We start from the raw sequence: 13,222 nt of genomic DNA, 5'->3' as shown, positions 1-13,222 counted from the left end.
TAAAAGGCAGATACTTGCTATGTTTCACAAGTTTCTTGTCTGTGTCATCAGCCTCGTTCCATCCTTAGATACAAAGAGGGTTGAAAGTAGGATGTTTGGGTTAAAAAACAGGGTTGAGGAAAAAAAGAATAATATTCAGAAAAGAATGTGGCAAGTGGACATAGTTCTTAAGGAACTCTACAAATGAAATTTGAAAACTTAGATCATTTCATGATTCATTGACTCAAAGACTTTAAGGACATATTTCAGCTGGTAGAAAAAAGTTCACTTGAGGTTAACATCTTGAGAGTCAAGCTGAAGATAAAAGATTCCTGTTTCTGGTATCTCTGTGAAACATAAACTAGGGTGCCCTTTAGGACCAAGTACTTCATAGAAGGATAGAAGAGCTGGAAGGGGATTTACAAGCCATTTCATTTTAGTCTTCTCAGGAAACTGAGGCTCATAGGAGTTAAGTGTCTAGTTTGAAGAATTATGGGATCTTAGAGTAAGAAGGATATTTGTAATTCATCACCTAAGGGAAGAATACCTTCCAGAGTATCCTGAAAAATGGTAGTTCCAGGCTATGTAGATATATCCAGGAACCAGGAGGTCAACCTTTGATGAATAGGTCTAGTTGTTACTGAATTCTTTCCATTTCTGGGTCAAATTCTGCTTCAATGTAACTTGTACCTATTGATATTGGCTCTCATGTCTTCCCTTGATAATTCTTCTCCAGGAGAAATGCACCCATCTTCTTCTGGTATTCCTAGTCTAGGGGTGGCTTCAAGCCCAATTGCCATCTTGGGTGCTTCCTTCCAGATCTACTCTCATTTATTAATGTACCAATTAACAAGTGGGGCCCACAATAGAACAAAATATTCTAGAGGTAGCCTGGCCTAGACATAGTAGGTTCCACAGGACTATTTGTTCCCGGTTCTGAACAGTGTCCTATCAATGCTGCTGAAGTTCTCCTTAGTGTTTTTGTTTTGTTTTGAGACAGGGCCTCACTTTGTTGCCTAGGCTGGAGTGCAGTGGTGAGATCATGGTCCATTGCAGCTTTGATCTCCTCGAGCTCAGGTGATCCTGCTACCTAAGCCTCCGTAGTCTGGGACTACAAGTATGCTCCATAACGCCCAGCTAATTTTTGTATTTTTTATAGAGATGCGGTTTCGTCATGTTGCCCAGGCTGGTCTCAAACTCTTGGGCTCAAGCAATCCACCTGCCTTGGCCTTTTAATGGGCTGGGATTATAGGCATGAACCACCATGCCCAACCTCTTTAGTTTTTAAGCAACTGGATTTCAATTCAAACTGCATTTGCAGTTATGGCACATTTGTAGTTTATGAGTATGATACCATTTAAATTCTTTTCTATTAAATCTCCAGAACTTTTTTATATTAACTGTTAACAAACTGCTCTTCCATCTTAGATGTGTGGATCAAAAGCAGGACCTTACATTCTACCTCTTTGGTTTTGACCTAGTGATTCAGCCTGGGTCTTAATTTATTTTTATTTTTTATTTTTATTTTTTGAGGCAAGGTCTCACTCTGTTGTCTAGGCTGGAGTGCAGTGGTACAATCTTGGCTCACTGCAGCCTCAACCTCCCGGGCTCAAGCAATCCTCCCACCTCAGCCTCCCAATTAGCAGGGATCACAGGCCACTCCACCACACCTGGCTAGTTTTTGTATTTTTTGTAGAGATGAGATTTTGCTATGTTGCCCACCCAGGCTGGTATTGAACTCCTGACCTCAAGTGATCTGCCCGCCTTGGCCTCCCAAAATGCTGGGATTACAGGTGTGAGCCACTGTGGCAAACTGGGATTTTAAAATAGAAACTCTTCTATCCAGCTGACTCTCCCTCCCTGCTTTATTAATCATCATATATTATAAGCTCATCTTCTATGTTTTCATCCAAGTTACCCATAAGAGAAAGGGAAAAAGAAAGACAATTTTTAGCAGTTGCTTTGTCAACCTAACCTCTTCTCTCAACCATATTCACTTATTCACAAGGATATAAATGTACATCTTGTTGTGTACTGTGATTAAAAATCAACATATTCTATGTCTATGGCAACTCCCTGAGCTACCAAACTTGTAACTCCCTAAGCTACCAAACTTTGAGACAGGGTCTCATTCTGTTTCCTAGGCTAGAGTGCAGTGGTGTATTCACAACTTACTGCAGCCTTGACCTCCTGGGCTAAGTCAGTCCTCCCACCTCAGCATCCCTAGTAGCTGGGATTACAGGCATGCACCATCACACCTGGGTAATTTTTGTAGAGATAGGGTTTTGCCATGTTGCCCAGGCTGGTCTTGAACTCCTGAGCTCAAGCCATCTGCCTGTCTCAACCTCCCAAAGTGCTGGGATTACAAGTGTGAGCCACCATGCCCACCCCAAACTGGTAATTTTACTGAAAAAGAAATGGGATAAATTGGGCAAGTTACTTATCTTCTATAAGCCCAAGTTTCTTCATCCATAAAATGTGAATATTTGTTCTACTCCCTTTACCAGGTGGTAGTGAGGCTCAACTAGTATAACAGGACATTTGAAAATGCTTTGTAAACTTTAAAAAAACTTTTTTTTTGAGGTGAGTCTTGCTCTGTCACCCAGGCTGGAGTGCAGTGGCATGATCTCAGCTCACTGGAAGCTCTACCTCCTGGGCTCAAGCAATTCTTCTGCCTCAGCCTCCCAAGTAACTGGTGGGCACTCATCCCCATGCCCGGCTAACTTTTGTATTTTTAGTAGAGACGGGGTTTTACCATGTTGGCTAGGCTGGTCTCGAACTCCTGACCTCAAGTGATCCGCCAGCCTTGGCGTCCCAAATTGCATTTTTCTTTCCTTCTCTGCTGTCTTGGGCTACTCCTGCCCATGGGGAGCTCCCACCCATCCTCAATTCCTTTGGGTCTTATGGTCTGGTCCCACTTACCAATCACTTGATTGCGTGTAGCTTTGTTTTTTTGTAGTGTATTCTCCAGCTCACTATACATTCCTCAAAGTCAAGGTAGAGCATATCTAATATGTACTTTCTATTTCTCACAAGTACACAGTGCTGACTGGGGGTTTCAGAGTCTCAATACAGAGTCTGAAATACCCTGGGGACTAGATGAGCTGCCTTTATGCCACATAGCCCTGAAAGGGTGGGGACGCTGTCAGGGCAGTCCAGTGAATCACCCTGTCTTGTTGATGAATGTAAGAAAGTAGAGGCACTAGTCAACCTGGATTTAAACTTTCCATTTTGCTTCTCAGGGGATACAACTATAGCCTACCAGATTGGCATTTTCCCTAACAGCTTTCAAATGTCACATTCCACTATCACACACTCACATACAGAAACTGTTCTTTCCTTGTCTTCATTTTGAGAACACTCAGAAAAGTTTTTATATTTTGGAAAGACCCCTTTCACTCCCCACCCTTGAGTTTTCTGCCTTCAGGACGTTGGTTCTTGAAGACAACTCCCCAGAGCACTAGTGGAAAGATGCTCGGCAGCTCCTCCAATCACATGCACCTCACATGTTCTGCCGCAGCTCAGTCATGCGTTCTGTGCTGGGGCTGCATGATGTTTGATTAGGCAAGCAGGATGCTGGCAAACCCAGTGCCTTTTCAAACTTCCACTTACTACACTTTTCTTGTAGTTTCTCTTTAGAGTCTCATGAAAACACAGGTGAAAGTTTGCACTTGACATAGGGAAGAAACACAAGTTGTACATCTAAAAATTTTGCCCCAGAAACATTATATCTGGCATTTATGTGACCTTTTGATTTATAATAAGCAGACACTGAAATTCTAAAATTTCAAAATATTTTTAAAGATTGCTTAAAGATTTATTTTTTTGAATTTAAAATGTTTATTTTTAAAGCTTTTCAAATACAAGAAGAATGTAAAGAAAAAAATTACTCATAATCTCATGACATTGACAAAGAGTCACTGTTATTGCCATTCTAATTTTATAGGTGAGAAAACAAAGGAGAAGAAGAAAGGAAAGAAAATGAGCTTTTAGGGTTTTTTTTCCCTCAACATTAAGAAAAAAACTCCTTAGAGGGATCCCCCAAAATTTTGTAAACAATTGACAGATATTCATATTCCTAATAACACATATTGCCAGGAGTATCATTGCTGTTTCTGAACACCATGATGTTTCTTCAGTAAGCTTTACAGAGCTCTGATTTCCATGTCACAGAGGAAAACTACTTAAAATAACATTTTATGAAAGTTACTGTACTACCTGACAAAAAATCTTGTAAAACAGAGAAAAGAAAGAAATTACACACAACCCCAACACTTTAACAAAATCTATTCATATTTTAACATATTTCCTTCTGTCCTTTTTTCCCATTCTAAATTTTCTTTTAACTTTTATTTTAAGTTCAGGGGTACATGTGCAGGATGTGCAGGTTTGTTACATAGGTAAAGGTGTGCCATGGTGGTTTGCTGCACAGAACATCCCATCACCTAATGCCCAGCGTCCATTAGCTATTTTTCCTGATGGTTTCCCTCCCCCTACCCCCGCTTCTGACAGGCCCAAGTGTGTTTTGTTCCCCTCATGTGCTCATGTGTTCCCATCATTCAGCTCCCACTTGCAAGTGAGAACAGGCAGTGTTTGGTTTTCTGTTCTTGCGTTAGTTTGCTGAGGAGAATGGCTTTCAACTCCATCCATGTCTCTGCAACGGACATGATCTTGTTCCTTTTTAAGGCTGCATAGTATTCCATGGTGTATATGTACTACATTTTCTTTATTTAGTCTATCATTGATGAGCATTTAGGTTGATTTTATGTCTTTACTATTGTGAATAGTGCTGCAATGAACATACGTGTGCATGTATCTTTAAAATAGAATGATTTATATTCCTTTGGGTATATACCCAGTAATGGGATTGCTAAGTCAAATGGTATTTCTGCTGGGTCAAATGGTATTCTTGTTGCCATCACCAGGTCTTCTCTCAAAGGTCTAGAAAATTGATTCTAGATTTCTGTGAGTAAACTCAGAATTAGACTAAAAACTGGATCACACTAACCAAACTCCTAAGGGACTTTTCTATAATAAGAAATGCCATTGACATGCGTATCAGAAGTTGCTTTGAAAAGTCTATTCCTATAGAAAACCCTGTATAAGGAGTCTAATTATAATCAGGTTCCACAGTAAGCATAGACCATAGATGGGGTGAAGGATGGGGGTGGTGGCTAGAATTATTTTAATGGCTAGTGTCAACAAGCTACATGACTCTGATGCATTCACATAGGAGGAGTGTGGGCTGGATGGACAGAGAGCCTTCTCCATTGGACATGCTGGAGATTCACTAAACATTTTTCCACATTGGCCTCTCTTGCCTCAACTCCATGCACACTGCTTTCAATTCAATTCCATGATATTCGTTAAGTATCTTCTATGTGCGAATCCTTGTACTGGGTTCCGGGACTATAAAAATGAATAAAAAGCCAGGTCCTGCTCCTAATACCTCAAAGGCTGTTGGAGAAAACCAAACACATATATAATTACAAAATACTATGTATTGAAGGCTTGACTGGTGCAGGTCTAGGATATTTGGCCTGATGTCATGTCTGGCTCGCAAAATCTTAAGATCTAGCTTTGCCACTAGCTGTGTGATGTGAGCAATTTATCTAACTTCACTGGGCCTTAGTTTGCTTACATGTTGATAACGGTTTGGATTTGTGTCCCCACCCAAATCTCATGTCGAATTGTGATCCCCAGTGTTGGAGGAGGGGCCTGGTGGGAGGTGATTGGATCATGAGGGTAGAATTTCCCTTTTCTGTTCTCATGATAGTGAGTGAGTTTTCATGAGGTCTGGTTGTTTAAAGGTGTGTAGCACCTCCCCCTGCTCTTCCTCTTCCTTTCTCAGGCCATGTAAGACCTGCCTTCCCCTGCACCTTCTGCCGTGATTGTAAGTTTCCTGAGGCTTCCCTGGCCTTGCTTTCTGTACAGCCTGTGGAACCATGAGTCAATAAAACCTCTTTTCTTTATAAATTACCCAGTCTTAGGTAGTTCTTTATAGCAATGCAAGAACAGACTAATACACGTGTAAAATAGACAAGACAATACACTGAGTTATGAAGTTTAAATGAAATGATACATGTGAAGCTATTAGAGCAATGTCTGGTGCATGGTATGAAGATAAGCTATAATGATAAACTTAATTAAACCTCATTTTGGATACCAGCAATGAGACACTGGCAATCTAATGTTTCAAACCCAGCACAAGGAATAACATGTAGTCCAACCCTGCGCAGCACTTTAACACAGACATATCCCATGACAGGCAGGAAATACATTATCAGGAAAGACAACGCACTAAAAATATATTTCGTCTGAAATTTAGAAATATTTCCCCCAGGGGTGTTATATGATAGTGATATTTTTCTTATAATGGACACCTAACACCTTCTGCTATAAATTCTAGGAGAAGTCCCCAGATGCATTTGGGCAATTGCAACATCTTAGCACAAAAGATGTCACTTTGATTTACTCTCCACTTTCAGTTCATGTGGTCTGGGTGGAGCTCCAGACCTAAGACATGTTCTGGAGAGGGCACATCACATAAGTTTTCCAGTGTAAATCTCAGGATTTTGGTGAGAATGCTGAGAAAAATTCTCTGGCTTTATTTTACTTGTAAAATATTTGAATCTGAAAGGTTTAGTAATCATTGGCATCCATCTTGTAATTAAGAGGAGATGTCTTGTCTGAGAATGGCATCAACAAAAAGGAAACAGAGTGAAGAAATGATGGAATTTGAAACCTGAAGACATTTGTTAGACCCCCTATACGCAGTTGCACATTTGGCTGCTCAGTTACATAAGCGAACACGTTATCTTTTAAAAATTTAAGCCAGTTTGCATCAGATTTTCTCTCATTTGCAGCCAATGAATTTTGATACAACTTCTACAAAATGTACTTAAAGGCTGGGCATGGTGGCTCACGCCTGTAATCCTAGCACTTTGGGAGGCCGAGGCAGGCGGATCACGAGGTCAGGAGATCTAGACCATCCTGGCTAACTCGGTGAAACTCCATCTCTACTAAAAATACAAAAAATTAGCCAGGCATGGCGGCACACACTTGTATTCCCAGCTACTTGGGAGGCTGAGGCAGGAGAACTGCATGAACCCAGGAGGCAGAGCTTGCAGTGAGCTGAGATCACGCCACTGCACTCCAGCCTGGGCAACAGAGCAAGACTCCGTCTCAAAAATAAATAAGTAAATAAATAAATAAGTTTATTTTGTCTTATGCTCATGGTCAAAGCAGATTCCCAATTGTTATTTTTCTCATAAAACTAATCAACAAATATACATTGGGCCCTTGTTACAGGGTCAGATGCCACAAAGTTTAAGACAATTCCTTGTGCTACAATCTAATTGGAATTTATAGTCTCTCTATTTCTCATCTCTTAATGGATACGTCTCCACTTCATCCAGATAGATTTTGATTGAGGTGTGAGTTGGTTATTTACTTCCTGTTCTCAACTCTAAGTCCATCCTCCTCTCCTCTGCTCTGATGTGCCAGGGCTGGAATTTTGACGAATTTCATTTGCCAGCCTCCCTTGTCAACTAGCTTCCTGTTAAGTTCAGTAAATGGGAAGCCCTTGGGGACTGGAAGGTGGTAGGGGGAATTATTTCCTGTTTCTAGTTCCTGAATGTGTCATGCCTGTAGCAATAGGTAGCAGAAAGGTAGCTGCTGTCTGTAGTTCTAATATTTGGCATCCACTTTTTTTCCCTTTTAGTCTTCTTATATCTTTATTACAAGTTCCTAATATTAAATACACTCCATTTTTATGAGTGGACCCTGGTTGATATTAGTACTTGATACTAGGTGTGGTCCTAGGAAACAGATTATCAAATTCTGACATTCTGGGTTTGATTTGATTTGTGGTTGGTGTTAGATTGGTTTGAATTGAGAGCTGAACTCTTTGCCACTAGTAATCTATGGCATGCAAGGGCATCACAATTGATTAAATTATCATCTATTCTTGCTAGAGTTGAATACCAATGAAAGGCAAGCTTCTGGCGACCAAGTAGCTGTTGCATTTAACCATTATGGAGGTAAAGATGATTATAAGGAATGTAATGTGGGATGGCTGCTTCTGATTTCTCCAGGGTGCTTACAGGAAGCAAATAACAGGGCTTTCACCTGAAATCATATTCAGAGCACCAGAGGGCTTCTAAGATTGCCCTGAAAGTACCTCTTATTCCTTCTAATTACAGGAATCACTAGACATGAAAGACATGACTGAAAAATTCAACCCAAATTAATCATTCACAGACTGGCTGAGTCTCATATGTGAAAGTTTTCTCAGTAATTTGAAAGGAGTAGGATTCTGAGACTAGGAATGGGGACATTTTGGTGGATTTGGATGAAACTGAGAATGTTGAAACCCCCAAGCATCCCTGAGTTTCCCTTGATAGTGGAATAAGCCTCTCATTTCTTGTCTGATGATACTAGCCTTTCCTTGTTTGAAAGCCTGTAATAAGCCCATATGAGGCACTTGCCTTGCAAGGGAGATCCCTATTCTTTCTCAGCCCCAGTGCTCCCAACTCTCATGGCCTTTATTTAGAGTCAGTTCCCAGAATATACGGAGGTGGGAAGAGCAGAGTCTAGCTCAGGAGGAAAAGTCTTATACTTCAAAAGAATCGTAAGATTTTGTTAACTTAACATTAGAGGAAACCAGACTAATATGTATGGGGATGACTTCTAAAGGCATTAGACCCAGGAGCACAGAAGATAACATTGAATTGGGGCCAGATTAAGGTAGTCCTGATATACTACACTTTCCAGATAGTTTTGGACTTAATGTTGTAGATGATTACAGTAATAGTATCATGCCTTCATGTAATTACTTTACACATTGATTTTCGGCATGGTTATGTGCTGCTTTGGATAATGGAACATTGTTAGCAAATATGATACAAACAGAGACTTGGAAAGCACTCGCACATGGGGTTTTCTCTCTTTTTTGCTGTTTTTGGATTAGACTCTATGTTGAAGAAGCCTGGACTATCCTACTGAGGATACATGGTTTTACCAACAGCCAGCACCAATAGGAAGATATGAATGAAGCCATCTGAGACCAGTCATCTGGCAGCCAAACTGCCAACTGACTGCAAATGCATGAGTGATCGCAGCTGACACCACGTAGAGCACAAATGAGTTGCCTCCACTGAGCCCAGCCCAAATTGTTATCCTACAAAATAATAAAAACATAAATGGTTATTTTAAGTCACTAAGTTTTGGATAGTTTGTTATATAACAAAAGCTAGCTGAAACAAATGTATTAGCTAGAGCAGCTGTGAATGGCACTATTTGCTTAGTTGATTGGCTGAAATTTGGACTCACTAGTAGGTAACATTTAACGGTGTTGAGTTGCCAGAATTTCTCTGGAATAATGTATAGGAGATAGAAATAAGGGAGTAATTGACTATGTATAACTGCACCTCTTCCCTCACCACACTTGGTCCTGAAAGGGCCTAAGGAATAGTTTCTTCTCTAAAGCATTGAGAAATGCTTTAGTGGGAGAAGCCCCAGCACCCTTGAACATGTTCAGGCAGCTGTCTTCTATAGGACAAGGATGAGGTGGGAAAAGCTGCCTGATTTCAATGTGGATGATGAGATCCCAGAGTAGCAATCGGAATTTTTTTACTGGCAGGAATAATCTTTGGTGGTGGTTGGCTCTAAGAATTAAATAGATGTGGGCCGGGAGTGGTGGCTCACGCCTGTAATCCCAGCACTTTGGGAGGCCGAGGTGGGAGGATCACCCAAGGTTGGGAGTTCAAGACCAGCCTGACCAACGTGGAGAAACCCCGCCTCTACTAAAAATACAAAATTAGCCGGGCGTGGTGGCGCATGCCTGTAATCCTAGCTACTCAGGAGGCTGAGGCAGGATAATCGCTTGAACCCGGGAGGCGGAGGTTGCAGTGAGCCGAGATCCTGCCATTGCACTCCAGCCGGGGCAGCAAGAGTGAAACTCTGTCACACACACACACACAAAAGAATTAAATAGATAATAGATGTGTAGCCTACCAAAGCATTACTTGATCTGTATAATAGAAACCAGACCTGAGATAACACATGTGTGGTGGTATGTGCCTATACTCCCAGCTACTCAGGAAGCTGATGTGTGAGGATCACATGAGCCTGGGAGGTCAAGGTACAGTGAGCCATGGTTGCACCATTGCACTCCAGCCTGGGAGACAGAGTGAGACCCTGTCTCAAAATAAAATAGAATAAAATAAATAAATAAATACAGTTTTTAAGATTTTGGCTTAAAAGGGTTACAAATCTTCTAAAGTCACGTAATATATAAAAACAAATCTGGATAATATTGAATTGTTCTGCTCATCTATAATATTATTTTATAAGGTAAATTTCAATATAAACTTGAAAGAAAACTGACACAATATTTTCAAAAAATAGACATAATTTGTCAATTAAACTCCATGCATAATTATTAAGGAGGAAAGCATTCATGTTTCTTGGATGCTTCTTATATGCTACATGCTTCTTTTCATTTAATTCTCACAATAATTCTGTGAGAGAGGTGTTATTATTAGGATATCTGTAAATAGATGAAGACATTGAGGCTTTAAAAAGTTGATCTTCTAAAAAATTGAGTTATGAAGGAAATAGATTATACAACTAGAGAATGAGTGGGGAAGGGAGGAACAGATTTAAACAAACTCCAGAATAACAATGTGCACAGCAAGAACTAGGTTTTATAAGCAAACTTAAGGGTAATCCAAGACATGAAAACTTAAATTACCATAAAGTACCATTTTTTAACCTATTGACTTAGCAAAATTATATTTAAAAATATCCAGTGCTGGAAGGATGCACTGGTAGAAATGCAAACAGATCCTTTTCAAAAGTAAATTGACAGTATGAACTCAAGAGCCTGAAGTGTTCACATTTCTTTGACTCCATAATTCTCTTTTCAGGTACCCATCCTTATGAAATTAGATGTAAAAAGACATGCATTATCTGAAATAGCATGATATATCATTTAGGACATTGAACTGCATAATTTGAGAGCTAATTAAAGAGATTCTTTGTAGAGGCGTGGGCCGGATATAGGGAACTCTAAGGAATAGTGTAGTACCCAAGGGCTAGCAGGAACAGGTGTGTGTGTGTGTGTTTTCACACGTGTGTGTCTTTGTTGCAGGGGTGAGGGGACACGTAGGCACCCAGATATGAAAAGGGGATGGGAGAGAGCAGTTACTGGAACCCACAGGCAGATGCAGCCATGTGGAAAGGGTCATTCAACAAGAGCTGCGACCTTTAGTTGAGAGAATTATCCAACCAGCAGTGACCCTGGAGAGGGAAAGCCTGGGGAATGAGTACCCTGGCATTACTGTTCTCCCATTCTCTGATCTCCTGCCAGTGTCCCCATTGGCTGAACCCAATCAAAAGCCAGACAGCAATGGAGCCCATTGATATAGTCCATACAAGTCAGCCTCATAGGACCCAAAACAGGGAGGAGAAGGCTGGAGAATGGATCTGGAGGGTCAAGTGGAGGATATCCAGCACAAAAGCTTGTAACTAAACTGGCAAAAAACCCAGAAGCAACTGTAATCTTCCATTAATAGGGGGAACAGTTAATTAAATTTTGTCACAGCCACTTGGTAGAATATTATGCAGCCATTAAAAATGAAAATTAGGAACACATGTCAGCAACATAAGTGTGAGCTTATGGTAGATGACAATTTTCTTTTTCTTTTTCTTTTTTTTTTTTTTTTGAGATGGAGTTTCACTCTTGTCACCCAGGCTGGAGTGCAATGGTGCTGTCTCGGCTCGATGCAACCTCCGCCTCCCTGGTTCAAGCGATTATCCTGCCTCAGCCTCCCGAGTAGCTGGGATTACAGGCATGCACCACCACACCCAGTTAATTTTGTATTTTTAGTAGAGACGGAGTTTCTCCATGTTAGTTAGGCTGGTCTTGAACTCCCCACCTCAGGTGATCTGCCCGCCTCGGCCTCCCAAAGTGCTGGGATTACAGGCGTGAACCACTGCGCCCAGCCCCAAATTTTTTAAAGTATAGAAAATTACATGTTACAACCATAGCCAAACTTAAATACATAAATGGACAAAGAGCAGAAACAAACAGCAAAGATGAAAGTGTTTGTGCTTGATGAGATCATAGGTGATTTTTGTTTGTTTAGTCTTTCTCAATTCCTCAAACTCTCCTGAATGCTATTTTTGCTCCTTTTGTAAAAAGTACTTTTTTTTTCCAGACTTATAACTCATCTAAGTTTTTTAAGGATTGTCATTATATATGTTTTAGCCCATTATATCAAGGCCATAAAAAGTAAAAGTGTTGGCCGGGCGCAGTGGCTCATGCCTGTAATCCCAGCACTTTGGGAGGCTGAGGCAGGCAGATCACCTGAGGTTGGGAGTTTGAGACCAGCCTGACCAACATGGAGAAATCCCACCTCTACTAAAAATACAAAATTAGCTGGGCATGGTGGTGCATGCCTGTAATCCCAGCTACTCCAGAGTCTGAGGCAGGAGAATCACTTGAACCTGTGGGGGGAGTGTGGAGGTTGCTGTGGGCCAAGATTGTGCCATTGCACTCCAGCCTGGGCAACAAAAGCAAAAGTCCATCTCAAAAAAAAAAAAAAAAAGTAGAAGTGTTAATAGTAGCCATTCTCCCAATATATAATGAGTTTCAGAGGTGACCATGCATGAGATACCTATCATGTACCAGGTACATGGCAAAAATCTCACTCCTTTTCTGCTCTCTAGGAGTCTAAGGGGAATGACAAAACCTGTGCTCAAAATCGTCATGATAAACCAAGAAAGATAATTGCTTTCATTTTTTTTTGAGACGGAGTCTTGCCCTGTTGCCCAGGCTAGAGTACAGTAGCGTGATCTCGGCTCACTGCAACCTCTGCCTCCCGGGTCCACGTGATTCTCCTGCCTCAGCCTCCTGAGTAGCTGGGATTACAGGCACCTGCCACCACTCTCGGCTAATTTTTGTATGTTTAGTAGAGACAGGGTTTCACCATCTTCGCCAGACTGGTCTTGAACTCCTGACCTCATGATCCACCTGCCTCAGCCTCCCAAGTGTTGGGATTACAGGCGTGAGCCACTGCACCTGGCCCCTTTAAATTTAAAAAAAAAAAATTTACAAAATTGTTTGCAGAGATGGGGTATCAGTATATCATATATATGCTTTTTTTGTTTTGTTTTGTTTTGTTTTGTTTTTGAGGCAGAGTCTGGCTTGTCGCCCAGGCTGGAGTGCAGTGGTGTG

General features: G+C 41.0%; 1 long non-coding RNA gene across 8 annotated transcripts in view; it reads left to right on the top strand.

The window, feature by feature from the left end:
• Window positions 1-13,222, top strand: part of LOC105491853 (uncharacterized) — a 177,329-nt gene that overhangs the window by 36,254 nt on the left and 127,853 nt on the right. The window lies entirely within an intron of this gene.

The sequence above is a fragment of the Macaca nemestrina genome, chromosome 14, assembly GCF_043159975.1.
Source record: "Macaca nemestrina isolate mMacNem1 chromosome 14, mMacNem.hap1, whole genome shotgun sequence".
In the NCBI taxonomy this organism is placed as follows: Eukaryota; Metazoa; Chordata; class Mammalia; order Primates; family Cercopithecidae; genus Macaca; species Macaca nemestrina.
Note: the sequence above shows the minus strand (reverse complement) of the source record. Positions and strands in the feature narration are given on the sequence as shown.